Genomic DNA, 16,459 nt, shown 5'->3' with positions numbered 1-16,459 from the left:
GAGCCTAAATCCAGCGCCTTAGACTGCTCGGCCATGCTACCACACTTAAAGGTAACTCATAGTTTCTCACAGTCTGGAATCTAGAACTAGAATTACAGAAAATGTTGTTGTTGTATTAAAGAAATACGTAAAAATATGTTTTATGTTAAGCATTTTAGATGCTCTTAACATAAGTGAGAAAAGATTTTTTTTAAAAAGAATATTGGTTGCCATGCAATCTAGATGAGAAATGGTTAATTTTTAATTAATTTGCATTTTAGTCGAGTTTACCACTTTGAAACCAATCACTGACATTTTCTTTGGAAAATTTATATGGCAGCTTTGGGAAGTTAGCAAAGAAAGAAATTAGCTGTCATAACAATGTGATGATGAACACTTACTTTTTAATTGAATTGCATTCTTGTGGATAGAACAATGAAAACATCAACCTCTAACAATATATATATCAATAATAAATGTGGCAGCAGTGGTATTTGAACCCACGCCTCCGAAGAGACTGGAGCCTTAATCCAGCGCCTTAGACCGCTCGGCCATGCTACCTCATAGGTGCAGTGTTCATGTGGCTCAAAAATCTATCAAATGATTATTTAAATGTGTTTTGTTCACTTTATATGAAGTAACAAAACATATTGAGATTTATTAGAGCATTCACATATGGTTAGGGTTAGGTACGTGATACTGGGGCTTGGGTTTCTGGTGGTCATTGCAATATTAGGGACATCTCAATGCTCACAATACTGACACTTGCTAGGCAAGCCTTCTAACTTTCAACATCGAGCTCCTAACTCTAACACTGAACATACCTGCAGCCTATCCTTAATTCTTTTCCTTCCAATGCCTAACCCCAAAACCTCTTAGTATCTTACCATGACCCTTCCTATCTGCATCATAACCTTAAACATACTCCTATAGTTTCAAACTCTTAACCTCCCTTCTTAGTGCCTAACCATTACCCCACCCCCTGCCATTGAACCATAACATCCCCTACACATAGGACAGAGTTCCAAAATCAGTCGTTTTACAAGTGTTTGGGATTCTGCTATCAGTTTCCTGACTTGCAGCTTCCCGAATGCCAGGATGCCCAATGCATCCAATTGTAATCACTTCAAGTTAATTTTTATGTCTCTACAGTCTTTAGAAATATTTTTGAAAAGTATCTAGTAAATATGATAAACGTTTTTGAACTCTGTTGTTGAATTGTCCCAGCAACTATCATACACCAGATAGAATTTGAACTTTAAGAGAAAATAACTGATTTTGTTTTTGGAAGATAATTATGGCAGCAGTGGGATTTGAACCCACGCCTCCGAAGAGACTGGAGCCTAAATCCAGCGCCTTAGACCGCTCGGCCATGCTACCACACTTAAAGGTAACTCATAGTTTCTCACAGTCTGGAATCTAGAACTAGAATTACAGAAAATGTTGTTGTTGTATTAAAGAAATACGTAAAAATATGTTTTATGTTAAGCATTTTAGATGCTCTTAACATAAGTGAGAAAAGATTTTTTTTAAAAAGAATATTGGTTGCCATGCAATCTAGATGAGAAATGGTTAATTTTTAATTAATTTGCATTTTAGTCGAGTTTACCACTTTGAAACCAATCACTGACATTTTCTTTGGAAAATTTATATGGCAGCTTTGGGAAGTTAGCAAAGAAAGAAATTAGCTGTTATAACAATGTGATGATGAACACTTACTTTTTAATTGAATTGCATTCTTGTGGATAGAACAATGAAAACATCAACCTCTAACAATATATATATCAATAATAAATGTGGCAGCAGTGGGATTTGAACCCACGCCTCCGAAGAGACTGGAGCCTTAATCCAGCACCTTAGACCGCTCGGCCATGCTACCTCATGGGTGCAGTGTTCATGTGGCTCAAAAATCTATCAAATGATTATTTAAATGTGTTTTGTTCACTTTATATGAAGTAACAAAACATATTGAGATTTATCAGAGCATTCACATATGGTTAGGGTTAGGTACGTGATACTGGGGCTTGGGTTTCTGGTGGTCATTGCAATATTAGGGACATCTCAATGCTCACAATACTGACACTTGCTAGGCAAGCCTTCTAACTTTCAACATCGAGCTCCTAACTCTAACACTGAACATACCTGCAGCCTATCCTTAATTCTTTTCCTTCCTTAAATATGTTTTATGTTAAGCATTTTAGATGCTCTTAACATAAGTGAGAAAAGATTTTTTTTAAAAAGAATATTGGTTGCCATGCAATCTAGATGAGAAATGGTTAATTTTTAATTAATTTGCATTTTAGTCGAGTTTACCACTTTGAAACCAATCAATGACATTTTCTTTGGAAAATTTATATGGCAGCTTTGGGAAGTTAGCAAAGAAAGAAATTAGCTGTTATAACAATGTGATGATGAACACTTACTTTTTAATTGAATTGCATTCTTGTGGATAGAACAATGAAAACATCAACCTCTAACAATATATATATCAATAATAAATGTGGCAGCAGTGGGATTTGAACCCACGCCTCCGAAGAGACTGGAGCCTTAATCCAGCGCCTTAGACCGCTCGGCCATGCTACCTCATGGGTGCAATGTTCATGTGGCTCAAAAATCTATCAAATGATTATTTAAATGTGTTTTGTTCACTTTATATGAAGTAACAAAACATATTGAGATTTATTAGAGCATTCACATATGGTTAGGGTTAGGTACGTGATACTGGGGCTTGTGTTTCTGGTGGTCATTGCAATATTAGGGACATCTCAATGCTCACAATTCAGACACTTGCTAGGTAAGCCTTCTAACTTTCAACATCGAGCCCCTAACTTTAACACTGAACATACCTGCAGCCTATCCTTAATTCATTTTCTTCCATGCCTAACCCCAAAACCTCTTAGTATCTTACCATGACCCTTCCTATCTGCATCATAACCTTAAACATACTACTATAGTTCCAAACTCTTAACCTCCCTTCTTAGTGCCTAACCATTACCCCACCACCTTAGTGCCTAACCATTACCCCACCATAACATCCCCTACATATAGGACAGAGTTCCAAAATCAGTCGTTTTACAAGTGTTTGGGATTCTGCTATCAGTTTCCTGACTTGCAGCTTCCCGAATGCCAGGATGCCCAATGCATCCAATTGTAATCACTTCAAGTTAATTTTTATGTCTCTACAGTCTTTAGAAATATTTTTGAAAAGTATCTAGTAAATATGATAAACCTTTTTGAACTCTGTTGTTGAATTGTCCCAGCAACTATCATACACCAGATAGAATTTGAACTTTAAGAGAAAATAACTGATTTTGTTTTTGGAAGATAATTATGGCAGCAGTGGGATTTGAACCCACGCCTCCGAAGAGACTGGAGCCTAAATCCAGCACCTTAGACTGCTCGGCCATGCTACCACACTTAAAGGTAACTCATAGTTTCTCACAGTCTGGAATCTAGAACTAGAATTACAGAAAATGTTGTTGTTGTATTAAAGAAATACATAAAAATATGTTTTATGTTAAGCATTTTAGATGCTCTTAACATAAGTGAGAAAAGATTTTTTTAAAAAGAATATTGGTTGCCATGCAATCTAGATGAGAAATGGTTAATTTTTAATTAATTTGCATTTTAGTCGAGTTTACCACTTTGAAACCAATCACTGACATTTTCTTTGGAAAATTTATATGGCAGCTTTGGGAAGTTAGCAAAGAAAGAAATTAGCTGTTATAACAATGTGATGATGAACACTTACTTTTTAATTGAATTGCATTCTTGTGGATAGAACAATGAAAACATCAACCTCTAACAATATATATATCAATAATAAATGTGGCAGCAGTGGGATTTGAACCCACGCCTCCGAAGAGACTGGAGCCTTAATCCAGCGCCTTAGACCGCTCGGCCATGCTACCTCATGGGTGCAGTGTTCATGTGGCTCAAAAATCTATCAAATGATTATTTAAATGTGTTTTGTTCACTTTATATGAAGTAACAAAACATATTGAGATTTATTAGAGCATTCACATATGGTTAGGGTTAGGTACGTGATACTGGGGCTTGGGTTTCTGGTGGTCATTGCAATATTAGGGACATCTCAATGCTCACAATACTGACACTTGCTAGGCAAGCCTTCTAACTTTCAACATCGAGCTCCTAACTCTAACACTGAACATACCTGCAGCCTATCCTTAATTCTTTTCCTTCCAATGCCTAACCCCAAAACCTCTTAGTATCTTACCATGACCCTTCCTATCTGCATCATAACCTTAAACATACTCCTATAGTTTCAAACTCTTAACCTCCCTTCTTAGTGCCTAACCATTACCCCACCCCCTGCCATTGAACCATAACATCCCCTACACATAGGACAGAGTTCCAAAATCAGTCGTTTTACAAGTGTTTGGGATTCTGCTATCAGTTTCCTGACTTGCAGCTTCCCGAATGCCAGGATGCCCAATGCATCCAATTGTAATCACTTCAAGTTAATTTTTATGTCTCTACAATCTTTAGAAATATTTTTGAAAAGTATCTAGTAAATATGATAAACGTTTTTGAACTCTGTTGTTGAATTGTCCCAGCAACTATCATACACCAGATAGAATTTGAACTTTAAGAGAAAATAACTGATTTTGTTTTTGGAAGATAATTATGGCAGCAGTGGGATTTGAACCCACGCCTCCGAAGAGACTGGAGCCTAAATCCAGCGCCTTAGACCGCTCGGCCATGCTACCACACTTAAAGGTAACTCATAGTTTCTCACAGTCTGGAATCTAGAACTAGAATTACAGAAAATGTTGTTGTTGTATTAAAGAAATACGTAAAAATATGTTTTATGTTAAGCATTTTAGATGCTCTTAACATAAGTGAGAAAAGATTTTTTTTAAAAAGAATATTGGTTGCCATGCAATCTAGATGAGAAATGGTTAATTTTTAATTAATTTGCATTTTAGTCGAGTTTACCACTTTGAAACCAATCACTGACATTTTCTTTGGAAAATTTATATGGCAGCTTTGGGAAGTTAGCAAAGAAAGAAATTAGCTGTTATAACAATGTGATGATGAACACTTACTTTTTAATTGAATTGCATTCTTGTGGATAGAACAATGAAAACATCAACCTCTAACAATATATATATCAATAATAAATGTGGCAGCAGTGGGATTTGAACCCACGCCTCCGAAGAGACCGGAGCCTTAATCCAGCGCCTTAGACCGCTCGGCCATGCTACCTCATGGGTGCAGTGTTCATGTGGCTCAAAAATCTATCAAATGATTATTTAAATGTGTTTTGTTCACTTTATATGAAGTAACAAAACATATTGAGATTTATTAGAGCATTCACATATGGTTAGGGTTAGGTACGTGATACTGGGGCTTGGGTTTCTGGTGGTCATTGCAATATTAGGGACATCTCAATGCTCACAATACTGACACTTGCTAGGCAAGCCTTCTAACTTTCAACATCGAGCTCCTAACTCTAACACTGAACATACCTGCAGCCTATCCTTAATTCTTTTCCTTACTTAAATATGTTTTATGTTAAGCATTTTAGATGCTCTTAACATAAGTGAGAAAAGATTTTTTTTAAAAAGAATATTGGTTGCCATGCAATCTAGATGAGAAATGGTTAATTTTTAATTAATTTGCATTTTAGTCGAGTTTACCACTTTGAAACCAATCACTGACATTTTCTTTGGAAAATTTATATGGCAGCTTTGGGAAGTTAGCAAAGAAAGAAATTAGCTGTTATAACAATGTGATGATGAACACTTACTTTTTAATTGAATTGCATTCTTGTGGATAGAACAATGAAAACATCAACCTCTAACAATATATATATCAATAATAAATGTGGCAGCAGTGGGATTTGAACCCACGCCTCCAAAGAGACTGGAGCCTTAATCCAGCGCCTTAGACCGCTCGGCCATGCTACCTCATGGGTGCAATGTTCATGTGGCTCAAAAATCTATCAAATGATTATTTAAATGTGTTTTGTTCACTTTATATGAAGTAACAAAACATATTGAGATTTATTAGAGCATTCACATATGGTTAGGGTTAGGTACGTGATACTGGGGCTTGTGTTTCTGGTGGTCATTGCAATATTAGGGACATCTCAATGCTCACAATTCAGACACTTGCTAGGTAAGCCTTCTAACTTTCAACATCGAGCCCCTAACTTTAACACTGAACATACCTGCAGCCTATCCTTAATTCTTTTTCTTCCATGCCTAACCCCAAAACCTCTTAGTATCTTACCATGACCCTTCCTATCTGCATCATAACCTTAAACATACTACTATAGTTCCAAACTCTTAACCTCCCTTCTTAGTGCCTAACCATTACCCCACCACCTTAGTGCCTAACCATTACCCCACCATAACATCCCCTACATATAGGACAGAGTTCCAAAATCAGTCGTTTTACAAGTGTTTGGGATTCTGCTATCAGTTTCCTGACTTGCAGCTTCCCGAATGCCAGGATGCCCAATGCATCCAATTGTAATCACTTCAAGTTAATTTTTATGTCTCTACAGTCTTTAGAAATATTTTTGAAAAGTATCTAGTAAATATGATAAACGTTTTTGAACTCTGTTGTTGAATTGTCCCAGCAACTATCATACACCAGATAGAATTTGAACTTTAAGAGAAAATAACTGATTTTGTTTTTGGAAGATAATTATGGCAGCAGTGGGATTTGAACCCACGCCTCCGAAGAGACTGGAGCCTAAATCCAGCGCCTTAGACCGCTCGGCCATGCTACCACACTTAAAGGTAACTCATAGTTTCTCACAGTCTGGAATCTAGAACTAGAATTACAGAAAATGTTGTTGTTGTATTAAAGAAATACGTAAAAATATGTTTTATGTTAAGCATTTTAGATGCTCATAGATTAACATAAGTGAGAAAAGATTTTTTTTAAAAAGAATATTGGTTGCCATGCAATCTAGATGAGAAATGGTTAATTTTTAATTAATTTGCATTTTAGTCGAGTTTACCACTTTGAAACCAATCACTGACATTTTCTTTGGAAAATTTATATGGCAGCTTTGGGAAGTTAGCAAAGAAAGAAATGAGCTGTTATAACAATGTGATGATGAACACTTACTTTTTAATTGAATTGCATTCTTGTGGATAGAACAATGAAAACATCAACCTCTAACAATATATATATCAATAATAAATGTGGCAGCAGTGGGATTTGAACCCACGCCTCCGAAGAGACTGGAGCCTTAATCCAGCGCCTTAGACCGCTCGGCCATGCTACCTCATGGGTGCAGTGTTCATGTGGCTCAAAAATCTATCAAATGATTATTTAAATGTGTTTTGTTCACTTTATATGAAGTAACAAAACATATTGAGATTTATTAGAGCATTCACATATGGTTAGGGTTAGGTACGTGATACTGGGGCTTGGGTTTCTGGTGGTCATTGCAATATTAGGGACATCTCAATGCTCACAATACTGACACTTGCTAGGCAAGCCTTCTAACTTTCAACATCGAGCTCCTAACTCTAACACTGAACATACCTGCAGCCTATCCTTAATTTTTTTCCTTCCTTAAATATGTTTTATGTTAAGCATTTTAGATGCTCTTAACATAAGTGAGAAAAGATTTTTTTTTAAAAAGAATATTGGTTGCCATGCAATCTAGATGAGAAATGGTTAATTTTTAATTAATTTGCATTTTAGTCGAGTTTACCACTTTGAAACCAATCACTGACATTTTCTTTGGAAAATTTATATGGCAGCTTTGGGAAGTTAGCAAAGAAAGAAATTAGCTGTTATAACAATGTGATGATGAACACTTACTTTTTAATTGAATTGCATTCTTGTGGATAGAACAATGAAAACATCAACCTCTAACAATATATATATCAATAATAAATGTGACAGCAGTGGGATTTGAACCCACGCCTCCGAAGAGACTGGAGCCTTAATCCAGCGCCTTAGACCGCTCGGCCATGCTACCTCATGGGTGCAGTGTTCATGTGGCTCAAAAATCTATCAAATGATTATTTAAATGTGTTTTGTTCACTTTATATGAAGTAACAAAACATATTGAGATTTATTAGAGCATTCACATATGGTTAGGGTTAGGTACGTGATACTGGGGCTTGGGTTTCTGGTGGTCATTGCAATATTAGGGACATCTCAATGCTCACAATACTGACACTTGCTAGGCAAGCCTTCTAACTTTCAACATCGAGCTCCTAACTCTAACACTGAACATACCTGCAGCCTATCCTTAATTCTTTTCCTTCCAATGCCTAACCCCAAAACCTCTTAGTATCTTACCATGACCCTTCCTATCTGCATCATAACCTTAAACATACTCCTATAGTTTCAAACTCTTAACCTCCCTTCTTAGTGCCTAACCATTACCCCACCCCCTGCCATTGAACCATAACATCCCCTACACATAGGACAGAGTTCCAAAATCAGTCGTTTTACAAGTGTTTGGGATTCTGCTATCAGTTTCCTGACTTGCAGCTTCCCGAATGCCAGGATGCCCAATGCATCCAATTGTAATCACTTCAAGTTAATTTTTATGTCTCTACAGTCTTTAGAAATATTTTTGAAAAGTATCTAGTAAATATGATAAACGTTTTTGAACTCTGTTGTTGAATTGTCCCAGCAACTATCATACACCAGATAGAATTTGAACTTTAAGAGAAAATAACTGATTTTGTTTTTGGAAGATAATTATGGCAGCAGTGGGATTTGAACCCACGCCTCCGAAGAGACTGGAGCCTAAATCCAGCGCCTTAGACCGCTCGGCCATGCTACCACACTTAAAGGTAACTCATAGTTTCTCACAGTCTGGAATCTAGAACTAGAATTACAGAAAATGTTGTTGTTGTATTAAAGAAATACGTAAAAATATGTTTTATGTTAAGCATTTTAGATGCTCATAGATTAACATAAGTGAGAAAAGATTTTTTTTAAAAAGAATATTGGTTGCCATGCAATCTAGATGAGAAATGGTTAATTTTTAATTAATTTGCATTTTAGTCGAGTTTACCACTTTGAAACCAATCACTGACATTTTCTTTGGAAAATTTATATGGCAGCTTTGGGAAGTTAGCAAAGAAAGAAATGAGCTGTTATAACAATGTGATGATGAACACTTACTTTTTAATTGAATTGCATTCTTGTGGATAGAACAATGAAAACATCAACCTCTAACAATATATATATCAATAATAAATGTGGCAGCAGTGGGATTTGAACCCACGCCTCCGAAGAGACTGGAGCCTTAATCCAGCGCCTTAGACCGCTCGGCCATGCTACCTCATGGGTGCAGTGTTCATGTGGCTCAAAAATCTATCAAATGATTATTTAAATGTGTTTTGTTCACTTTATATGAAGTAACAAAACATATTGAGATTTATTAGAGCATTCACATATGGTTAGGGTTAGGTACGTGATACTGGGGCTTGGGTTTCTGGTGGTCATTGCAATATTAGGGACATCTCAATGCTCACAATACTGACACTTGCTAGGCAAGCCTTCTAACTTTCAACATCGAGCTCCTAACTCTAACACTGAACATACCTGCAGCCTATCCTTAATTTTTTTCCTTCCTTAAATATGTTTTATGTTAAGCATTTTAGATGCTCTTAACATAAGTGAGAAAAGATTTTTTTTAAAAAGAATATTGGTTTCCATGCAATCTAGATGAGAAATGGTTAATTTTTAATTAATTTGCATTTTAGTCGAGTTTACCACTTTGAAACCAATTACTGACATTTTCTTTGGAAAATTTATATGGCAGCTTTGGGAAGATAGCAAAGAAAGAAATGAGCTGTTATAACAATGTGATGATGAACACTTACTTTTTAATTGAATTGCATTCTTGTGGATAGAACAATGAAAACATCAACCTCTAACAATATATATATCAATAATAAACGTGGCAGCAGTGGGATTTGAACCCACGCCTCCGAAGAGACTGGAGCCTTAATCCAGCGCCTTAGACCGCTCGGCCATGCTACCTCATGGGTGCAGTGTTCATGTGGCTCAAAAATCTATCAAATGATTATTTAAATGTGTTTTGTTCACTTTATATGAAGTAACAAAACATATTGAGATTTATTAGAGCATTCACATATGGTTAGGGTTAGGTACGTGATACTGGGGCTTGGGTTTCTGGTGGTCATTGCAATATTAGGGACATCTCAATGCTCACAATACTGACACTTGCTAGGCAAGCCTTCTAACTTTCAACATCGAGCTCCTAACTCTAACACTGAACATACCTGCAGCCTATCCTTAATTCTTTTCCTTCCAATGCCTAACCCCAAAACCTCTTAGTATCTTACCATGACCCTTCCTATCTGCATCATAACCTTAAACATACTCCTATAGTTTCAAACTCTTAACCTCCCTTCTTAGTGCCTAACCATTACCCCACCCCCTGCCATTGAACCATAACATCCCCTACACATAGGACAGAGTTCCAAAATCAGTCGTTTTACAAGTGTTTGGGATTCTGCTATCAGTTTCCTGACTTGCAGCTTCCCGAATGCCAGGATGCCCAATGCATCCAATTGTAATCACTTCAAGTTAATTTTTATGTCTCTACAGTCTTTAGAAATATTTTTGAAAAGTATCTAGTAAATATGATAAACGTTTTTGAACTCTGTTGTTGAATTGTCCCAGCAACTATCATACACCAGATAGAATTTGAACTTTAAGAGAAAATAACTGATTTTGTTTTTGGAAGATAATTATGGCAGCAGTGGGATTTGAACCCACACCTCCGAAGAGACTGAAGCCTAAATCCAGCGCCTTAGACCGCTCGGCCATGCTACCACACTTAAAGGTAACTCATAGTTTCTCACAGTCTGGAATCTAGAACTAGAATTACAGAAAATGTTGTTGTTGTATTAAAGAAATACGTAAAAATATGTTTTATGTTAAGCATTTTAGATGCTCATAGATTAACATAAGTGAGAAAAGATTTTTTTTAAAAAGAATATTGGTTGCCATGCAATCTAGATGAGAAATGGTTAATTTTTAATTAATTTGCATTTTAGTCGAGTTTACCACTTTGAAACCAATCACTGACATTTTCTTTGGAAAATTTATATGGCAGCTTTGGGAAGTTAGCAAAGAAAGAAATGAGCTGTTATAACAATGTGATGATGAACACTTACTTTTTAATTGAATTGCATTCTTGTGGATAGAACAATGAAAACATCAACCTCTAACAATATATATATCAATAATAAATGTGGCAGCAGTGGGATTTGAACCCACGCCTCCGAAGAGACTGGAGCCTTAATCCAGCGCCTTAGACCGCTCGGCCATGCTACCTCATGGGTGCAGTGTTCATGTGGCTCAAAAATCTATCAAATGATTATTTAAATGTGTTTTGTTCACTTTATATGAAGTAACAAAACATATTGAGATTTATTAGAGCATTCACATATGGTTAGGGTTAGGTACGTGATACTGGGGCTTGGGTTTCTGGTGGTCATTGCAATATTAGGGACATCTCAATGCTCACAATACTGACACTTGCTAGGCAAGCCTTCTAACTTTCAACATCAAGCTCCTAACTCTAACACTGAACATACCTGCAGCCTATCCTTAATTCTTTTCCTTCCTTAAATATGTTTTATGTTAAGCATTTTAGATGCTCTTAACATAAGTGAGAAAAGATTTTTTTTAAAATGAATATTGGTTGCCATGCAATCTAGATGAGAAATGGTTAATTTTTAATTAATTTGCATTTTAGTCGAGTTTACCACTTTGAAACCAATCACTGACATTTTCTTTGGAAAATTTATATGGCAGCTTTGGGAAGTTAGCAAAGAAAGAAATTAGCTGTTATAACAATGTGATGATGAACACTTACTTTTTAATTGAATTGCATTCTTGTTGATAGAACAATGAAAACATCAACCTCTAACAATATATATATCAATAATAAATGTGGCAGCAGTGGGATTTGAACCCACGCCTCCGAAGAGACTGGAGCCTTAATCCAGCGCCTTAGACCGCTCGGCCATGCTACCTCATGGGTGCAGTGTTCATGTGGCTCAAAAATCTATCAAATGATTATTTAAATGTGTTTTGTTCACTTTATATGAAGTAACAAAACATATTGAGATTTATTAGAGCATTCACATATGGTTAGGGTTAGGTACGTGATACTGGGGCTTGGGTTTCTGGTGGTCATTGCAATATTAGGGACATCTCAATGCTCACAATACTGACACTTGCTAGGCAAGCCTTCTAACTTTTAACATCGAGCTCCTAACTCTAACACTGAACATACCTGCAGCCTATCCTTAATTCTTTTCCTTCCTTAAATATGTTTTATGTTAAGCATTTTAGATGCTCTTAACATAAGTGAGAAAAGATTTTTTTTAAAAAGAATATTGGTTGCCATGCAATCTAGATGAGAAATGGTTAATTTTTAATTAATTTGCATTTTAGTCGAGTTTACCACTTTGAAACCAATCACTGACATTTTCTTTGGAAAATTTATATGGCAGCTTTGGGAAGTTAGCAAAGAAAGAAATTAGCTGTTATAACAATGTGATGATGAACACTTACTTTTTAATTGAATTGCATTCTTGTGGATAGAACAATGAAAACATCAACCTCTAACAATATATATATCAATAATAAATGTGGCAGCAATGGGATTTGAACCCACGCCTCCGAAGAGACTGGAGCCTTAATCCAGCGCCTTAGACCGCTCGGCCATGCTACCTCATGGGTGCAGTGTTCATGTGGCTCAAAAATCTATCAAATGATTATTTAAATGTGTTTTGTTCACTTTATATGAAGTAACAAAACATATTGAGATTTATTAGAGCATTCACATATGGTTAGGGTTAGGTACGTGATACTGGGGCTTGGGTTTCTGGTGGTCATTGCAATATTAGGGACATCTCAATGCTCACAATACTGACACTTGCTAGGCAAGCCTTCTAACTTTCAACATCGAGCTCCTAACTCTAACACTGAACATACCTGCAGCCTATCCTTAATTCTTTTCCTTCCAATGCCTAACCCCAAAACCTCTTAGTATCTTACCATTACCCTTCCTATCTGCATCATAACCTTAAACATACTCCTATAGTTTCAAACTCTTAACCTCCCTTCTTAGTGCCTAACCATTACCCCACCCCCTGCCATTGAACCATAACATCCCCTACACATAGGACAGAGTTCCAAAATCAGTCGTTTTACAAGTGTTTGGGATTCTGCTATCAGTTTCCTGACTTGCAGCTTCCCGAATGCCAGGATGCCCAATGCATCCAATTGTAATCACTTCAAGTTAATTTTTATGTCTCTACAGTCTTTAGAAATATTTTTGAAAAGTATCTAGTAAATATGATAAACGTTTTTGAACTCTGTTGTTGAATTGTCCCAGCAACTATCATACACCAGATAGAATTTGAACTTTAAGAGAAAATAACTGATTTTGTTTTTGGAAGATAATTATGGCAGCAGTGGGATTTGAACCCACGCCTCCGAAGAGACTGGAGCCTAAATCCAGCGCCTTAGACCGCTCGGCCATGCTACCACACTTAAAGGTAACTCATAGTTTCTCACAGTCTGGAATCTAGAACTAGAATTACAGAAAATGTGGTACTTATGTAGTATCTGGGCTGCCGATTTCTAAATCGGGTCGGATCGGGAGATCGCATCGCATCGCATGCGACCATGCGATTCGATGCGATGCGATGCGATGCGATGCGATGACCCGATTTTTCCATAGGAATCAATGTTAAAATGGACTGAGTCCATTTTAACATGGAATTCAATGGGAAAAATGGGTCCTTTTCATACCCCTACTATCCAAGTGGGCATGGAGTTGGATATAAACCTGTGGCGAGCGTAGCGAGCCACCGAGCCCGAAGCGTGGCGAGCGAAGCGAGCCCCGCGAGGGGACGAATACCGTCCCCTTCGCGGGGCTCGCTTCGCTCGCCACGCTTCGGGCTCGGTGGCTCGCTACGCTCGCCACAGGTTTATATCCAACTCCATGCCCACTTGGATAGTAGGGGTATGAAAAGGACCCATTTTTCCATAGGAATCATTTTAACATTGATTCCTATGGAAAAATCGGGTCATCGCATCCGATATCGGATGCGATGCGATGCGATGCGATATCGCATCGCATCGCATCTGATTGTATGCCTTAACTTAAGGCATACAATCAAAAAATCGGCAGCCCAGATACTACATAAGTACCGAAAATGTTGTTGTTGTATTAAAGAAATACGTAAAAATATGTTTTATGTTAAGCATTTTAGATGCTCTTAACATAAGTGAGAAAAGATTTTTTTTAAAAAGAATATTGGTTGCCATGCAATCTAGATGAGAAATGGTTAATTTTTCAATTAATTTGCATTTTAGTCGAGTTTACCACTTTGAAACCAATCACTGACATTTTCTTTGGAAAATTTATATGGCAGCTTTGGGAAGTTAGCAAAGAAAGAAATTAGCTGTTATAACAATGTGATGATGAACACTTACTTTTTAATTGAATTGCATTCTTGTGGATAGAACAATGAAAACATCAACCTCTAACAATATATATATCAATAATAAATGTGGCAGCAGTGGGATTTGAACCCACGCCTCCGAAGAGACTGGAGCCTTAATCCAGCGCCTTAGACCGCTCGGCCATGCTACCTCATGGGTGCAGTGTTCATGTGGCTCAAAAATCTATCAAATGATTATTTAAATGTGTTTTGTTCACTTTATATGAAGTAACAAAACATATTGAGATTTATTAGAGCATTCACATATGGTTAGGGTTAGGTATGTGATACTGGGGCTTGGGTTTCTGGTGGTCATTGCAATATTAGGGACATCTCAATGCTCACAATACTGACACTTGCTAGGCAAGCCTTCTAACTTTCAACATCGAGCTCCTAACTCTAACACTGAACATACCTGCAGCCTATCCTTAATTCTTTTCCTTACTTAAATATGTTTTATGTTAAGCATTTTAGATGCTCTTAACATAAGTGAGAAAAGATTTTTTTTAAAAAGAATATTGGTTGCCATGCAATCTAGATGAGAAATGGTTAATTTTTAATTAATTTGCATTTTAGTCGAGTTTACCACTTTGAAACCAATCACTGACATTTTCTTTGGAAAATTTATATGGCAGCTTTGGGAAGTTAGCAAAGAAAGAAATTAGCTGTTATAACAATGTGATGATGAACACTTACTTTTTAATTGAATTGCATTCTTGTGGATAGAACAATGAAAACATCAACCTCTAACAATATATATATCAATAATAAATGTGGCAGCAGTGGGATTTGAACCCACGCCTCCGAAGAGACTGGAGCCTTAATCCAGCGCCTTAGACCGCTCGGCCATGCTACCTCATGGGTGCAATGTTCATGTGGCTCAAAAATCTATCAAATGATTATTTAAATGTGTTTTGTTCACTTTATATGAAGTAACAAAACATATTGAGATTTATTAGAGCATTCACATATGGTTAGGGTTAGGTACGTGATACTGGGGCTTGTGTTTCTGGTGGTCATTGCAATATTAGGGACATCTCAATGCTCACAATTCAGACACTTGCTAGGTAAGCCTTCTAACTTTCAACATCGAGCCCCTAACTTTAACACTGAACATACCTGCAGCCTATCCTTAATTCTTTTTCTTCCATGCCTAACCCCAAAACCTCTTAGTATCTTACCATGACCCTTCCTATCTGCATCATAACCTTAAACATACTACTATAGTTCCAAACTCTTAACCTCCCTTCTTAGTGCCTAACCATTACCCCACCACCTTAGTGCCTAACCATTACCCCACCATAACATCCCCTACATATAGGACAGAGTTCCAAAATCAGTCGTTTTACAAGTGTTTGGGATTCTGCTATCAGTTTCCTGACTTGCAGCTTCCCGAATGCCAGGATGCCCAATGCATCCAATTGTAATCACTTCAAGTTAATTTTTATGTCTCTACAGTCTTTAGAAATATTTTTGAAAAGTATCTAGTAAATATGATAAACGTTTTTGAACTCTGTTGTTGAATTGTCCCAGCAACTATCATACACCAGATAGAATTTGAACTTTAAGAGAAAATAACTGATTTTGTTTTTGGAAGATAATTACTGCAGCAGTGGGATTTGAACCCACGCCTCCGAAGAGACTGGAGCCTAAATACAGCGCCTTAGACCGCTCGGCCATGCTACCTCGGCCATGCTACCACACTTAAAGGTAACTCATAGTTTCTCACAGTCTGGAATCTAGAACTAGAATTACAGAAAATGTTGTTGTTGTTGTATTAAAGAAATACGTAAAAATATGTTTTATGTTAAGCATTTTAGATGCTCTTAACATAAGTGAGAAAAGATTTTTTTTAAAAAGAATATTGGTTGCCATGCAATCTAGATGAGAAATGGTTAATTTTTAATTAATTTGCATTTTAGTCGAGTTTACCACTTTGAAACCAATCACTGACATTTTCTTTGGAAAAT

At 36.8% G+C, this 16,459-nt stretch overlaps 20 non-coding genes across 20 annotated transcripts; all 20 read right to left on the bottom strand.

Moving 5' to 3' along the window:
* Positions 1 to 1,277: 1,277 nt before the first annotated feature.
* Positions 1,278 to 1,359, bottom strand: TRNAL-UAG (transfer RNA leucine (anticodon UAG)). The gene has a single exon. It is a non-coding gene; the product is annotated as a tRNA-Leu (tRNA).
* Positions 1,360 to 1,776: 417 nt separating this feature from the next.
* TRNAL-AAG (transfer RNA leucine (anticodon AAG)) lies at positions 1,777 to 1,858 on the bottom strand. Its single transcript has one exon. It is a non-coding gene; the product is annotated as a tRNA-Leu (tRNA).
* Positions 1,859 to 2,480: 622 nt separating this feature from the next.
* On the bottom strand, positions 2,481 to 2,562 carry TRNAL-AAG (transfer RNA leucine (anticodon AAG)). Its single transcript has one exon. It is a non-coding gene; the product is annotated as a tRNA-Leu (tRNA).
* Positions 2,563 to 3,808: 1,246 nt separating this feature from the next.
* Positions 3,809 to 3,890, bottom strand: TRNAL-AAG (transfer RNA leucine (anticodon AAG)). Its single transcript has one exon. It is a non-coding gene; the product is annotated as a tRNA-Leu (tRNA).
* A 737-nt stretch (positions 3,891 to 4,627) lies between these two features.
* On the bottom strand, positions 4,628 to 4,709 carry TRNAL-UAG (transfer RNA leucine (anticodon UAG)). The gene has a single exon. It is a non-coding gene; the product is annotated as a tRNA-Leu (tRNA).
* A 417-nt stretch (positions 4,710 to 5,126) lies between these two features.
* On the bottom strand, positions 5,127 to 5,208 carry TRNAL-AAG (transfer RNA leucine (anticodon AAG)). The gene has a single exon. It is a non-coding gene; the product is annotated as a tRNA-Leu (tRNA).
* Positions 5,209 to 5,830: 622 nt separating this feature from the next.
* TRNAL-AAG (transfer RNA leucine (anticodon AAG)) lies at positions 5,831 to 5,912 on the bottom strand. Its single transcript has one exon. It is a non-coding gene; the product is annotated as a tRNA-Leu (tRNA).
* Positions 5,913 to 6,660: 748 nt separating this feature from the next.
* TRNAL-UAG (transfer RNA leucine (anticodon UAG)) lies at positions 6,661 to 6,742 on the bottom strand. Its single transcript has one exon. It is a non-coding gene; the product is annotated as a tRNA-Leu (tRNA).
* Positions 6,743 to 7,164: 422 nt separating this feature from the next.
* On the bottom strand, positions 7,165 to 7,246 carry TRNAL-AAG (transfer RNA leucine (anticodon AAG)). Its single transcript has one exon. It is a non-coding gene; the product is annotated as a tRNA-Leu (tRNA).
* A 623-nt stretch (positions 7,247 to 7,869) lies between these two features.
* On the bottom strand, positions 7,870 to 7,951 carry TRNAL-AAG (transfer RNA leucine (anticodon AAG)). The gene has a single exon. It is a non-coding gene; the product is annotated as a tRNA-Leu (tRNA).
* Positions 7,952 to 8,688: 737 nt separating this feature from the next.
* Positions 8,689 to 8,770, bottom strand: TRNAL-UAG (transfer RNA leucine (anticodon UAG)). Its single transcript has one exon. It is a non-coding gene; the product is annotated as a tRNA-Leu (tRNA).
* A 422-nt stretch (positions 8,771 to 9,192) lies between these two features.
* On the bottom strand, positions 9,193 to 9,274 carry TRNAL-AAG (transfer RNA leucine (anticodon AAG)). Its single transcript has one exon. It is a non-coding gene; the product is annotated as a tRNA-Leu (tRNA).
* Positions 9,275 to 9,896: 622 nt separating this feature from the next.
* Positions 9,897 to 9,978, bottom strand: TRNAL-AAG (transfer RNA leucine (anticodon AAG)). Its single transcript has one exon. It is a non-coding gene; the product is annotated as a tRNA-Leu (tRNA).
* Positions 9,979 to 10,715: 737 nt separating this feature from the next.
* Positions 10,716 to 10,797, bottom strand: TRNAL-UAG (transfer RNA leucine (anticodon UAG)). Its single transcript has one exon. It is a non-coding gene; the product is annotated as a tRNA-Leu (tRNA).
* A 422-nt stretch (positions 10,798 to 11,219) lies between these two features.
* TRNAL-AAG (transfer RNA leucine (anticodon AAG)) lies at positions 11,220 to 11,301 on the bottom strand. Its single transcript has one exon. It is a non-coding gene; the product is annotated as a tRNA-Leu (tRNA).
* A 622-nt stretch (positions 11,302 to 11,923) lies between these two features.
* Positions 11,924 to 12,005, bottom strand: TRNAL-AAG (transfer RNA leucine (anticodon AAG)). Its single transcript has one exon. It is a non-coding gene; the product is annotated as a tRNA-Leu (tRNA).
* A 622-nt stretch (positions 12,006 to 12,627) lies between these two features.
* Positions 12,628 to 12,709, bottom strand: TRNAL-AAG (transfer RNA leucine (anticodon AAG)). Its single transcript has one exon. It is a non-coding gene; the product is annotated as a tRNA-Leu (tRNA).
* Positions 12,710 to 13,446: 737 nt separating this feature from the next.
* On the bottom strand, positions 13,447 to 13,528 carry TRNAL-UAG (transfer RNA leucine (anticodon UAG)). Its single transcript has one exon. It is a non-coding gene; the product is annotated as a tRNA-Leu (tRNA).
* A 1,031-nt stretch (positions 13,529 to 14,559) lies between these two features.
* TRNAL-AAG (transfer RNA leucine (anticodon AAG)) lies at positions 14,560 to 14,641 on the bottom strand. The gene has a single exon. It is a non-coding gene; the product is annotated as a tRNA-Leu (tRNA).
* A 622-nt stretch (positions 14,642 to 15,263) lies between these two features.
* Positions 15,264 to 15,345, bottom strand: TRNAL-AAG (transfer RNA leucine (anticodon AAG)). Its single transcript has one exon. It is a non-coding gene; the product is annotated as a tRNA-Leu (tRNA).
* Positions 15,346 to 16,459: the final 1,114 nt, after the last annotated feature.

This window comes from Crinia signifera, chromosome 6 (genome assembly GCF_055691185.1).
Source record: "Crinia signifera chromosome 6, ASM5569118v1, whole genome shotgun sequence".
NCBI lineage: Eukaryota > Metazoa > Chordata > Amphibia > Anura > Myobatrachidae > Crinia > Crinia signifera.
This window is presented reverse-complemented; position numbering and strand designations above follow the sequence as displayed.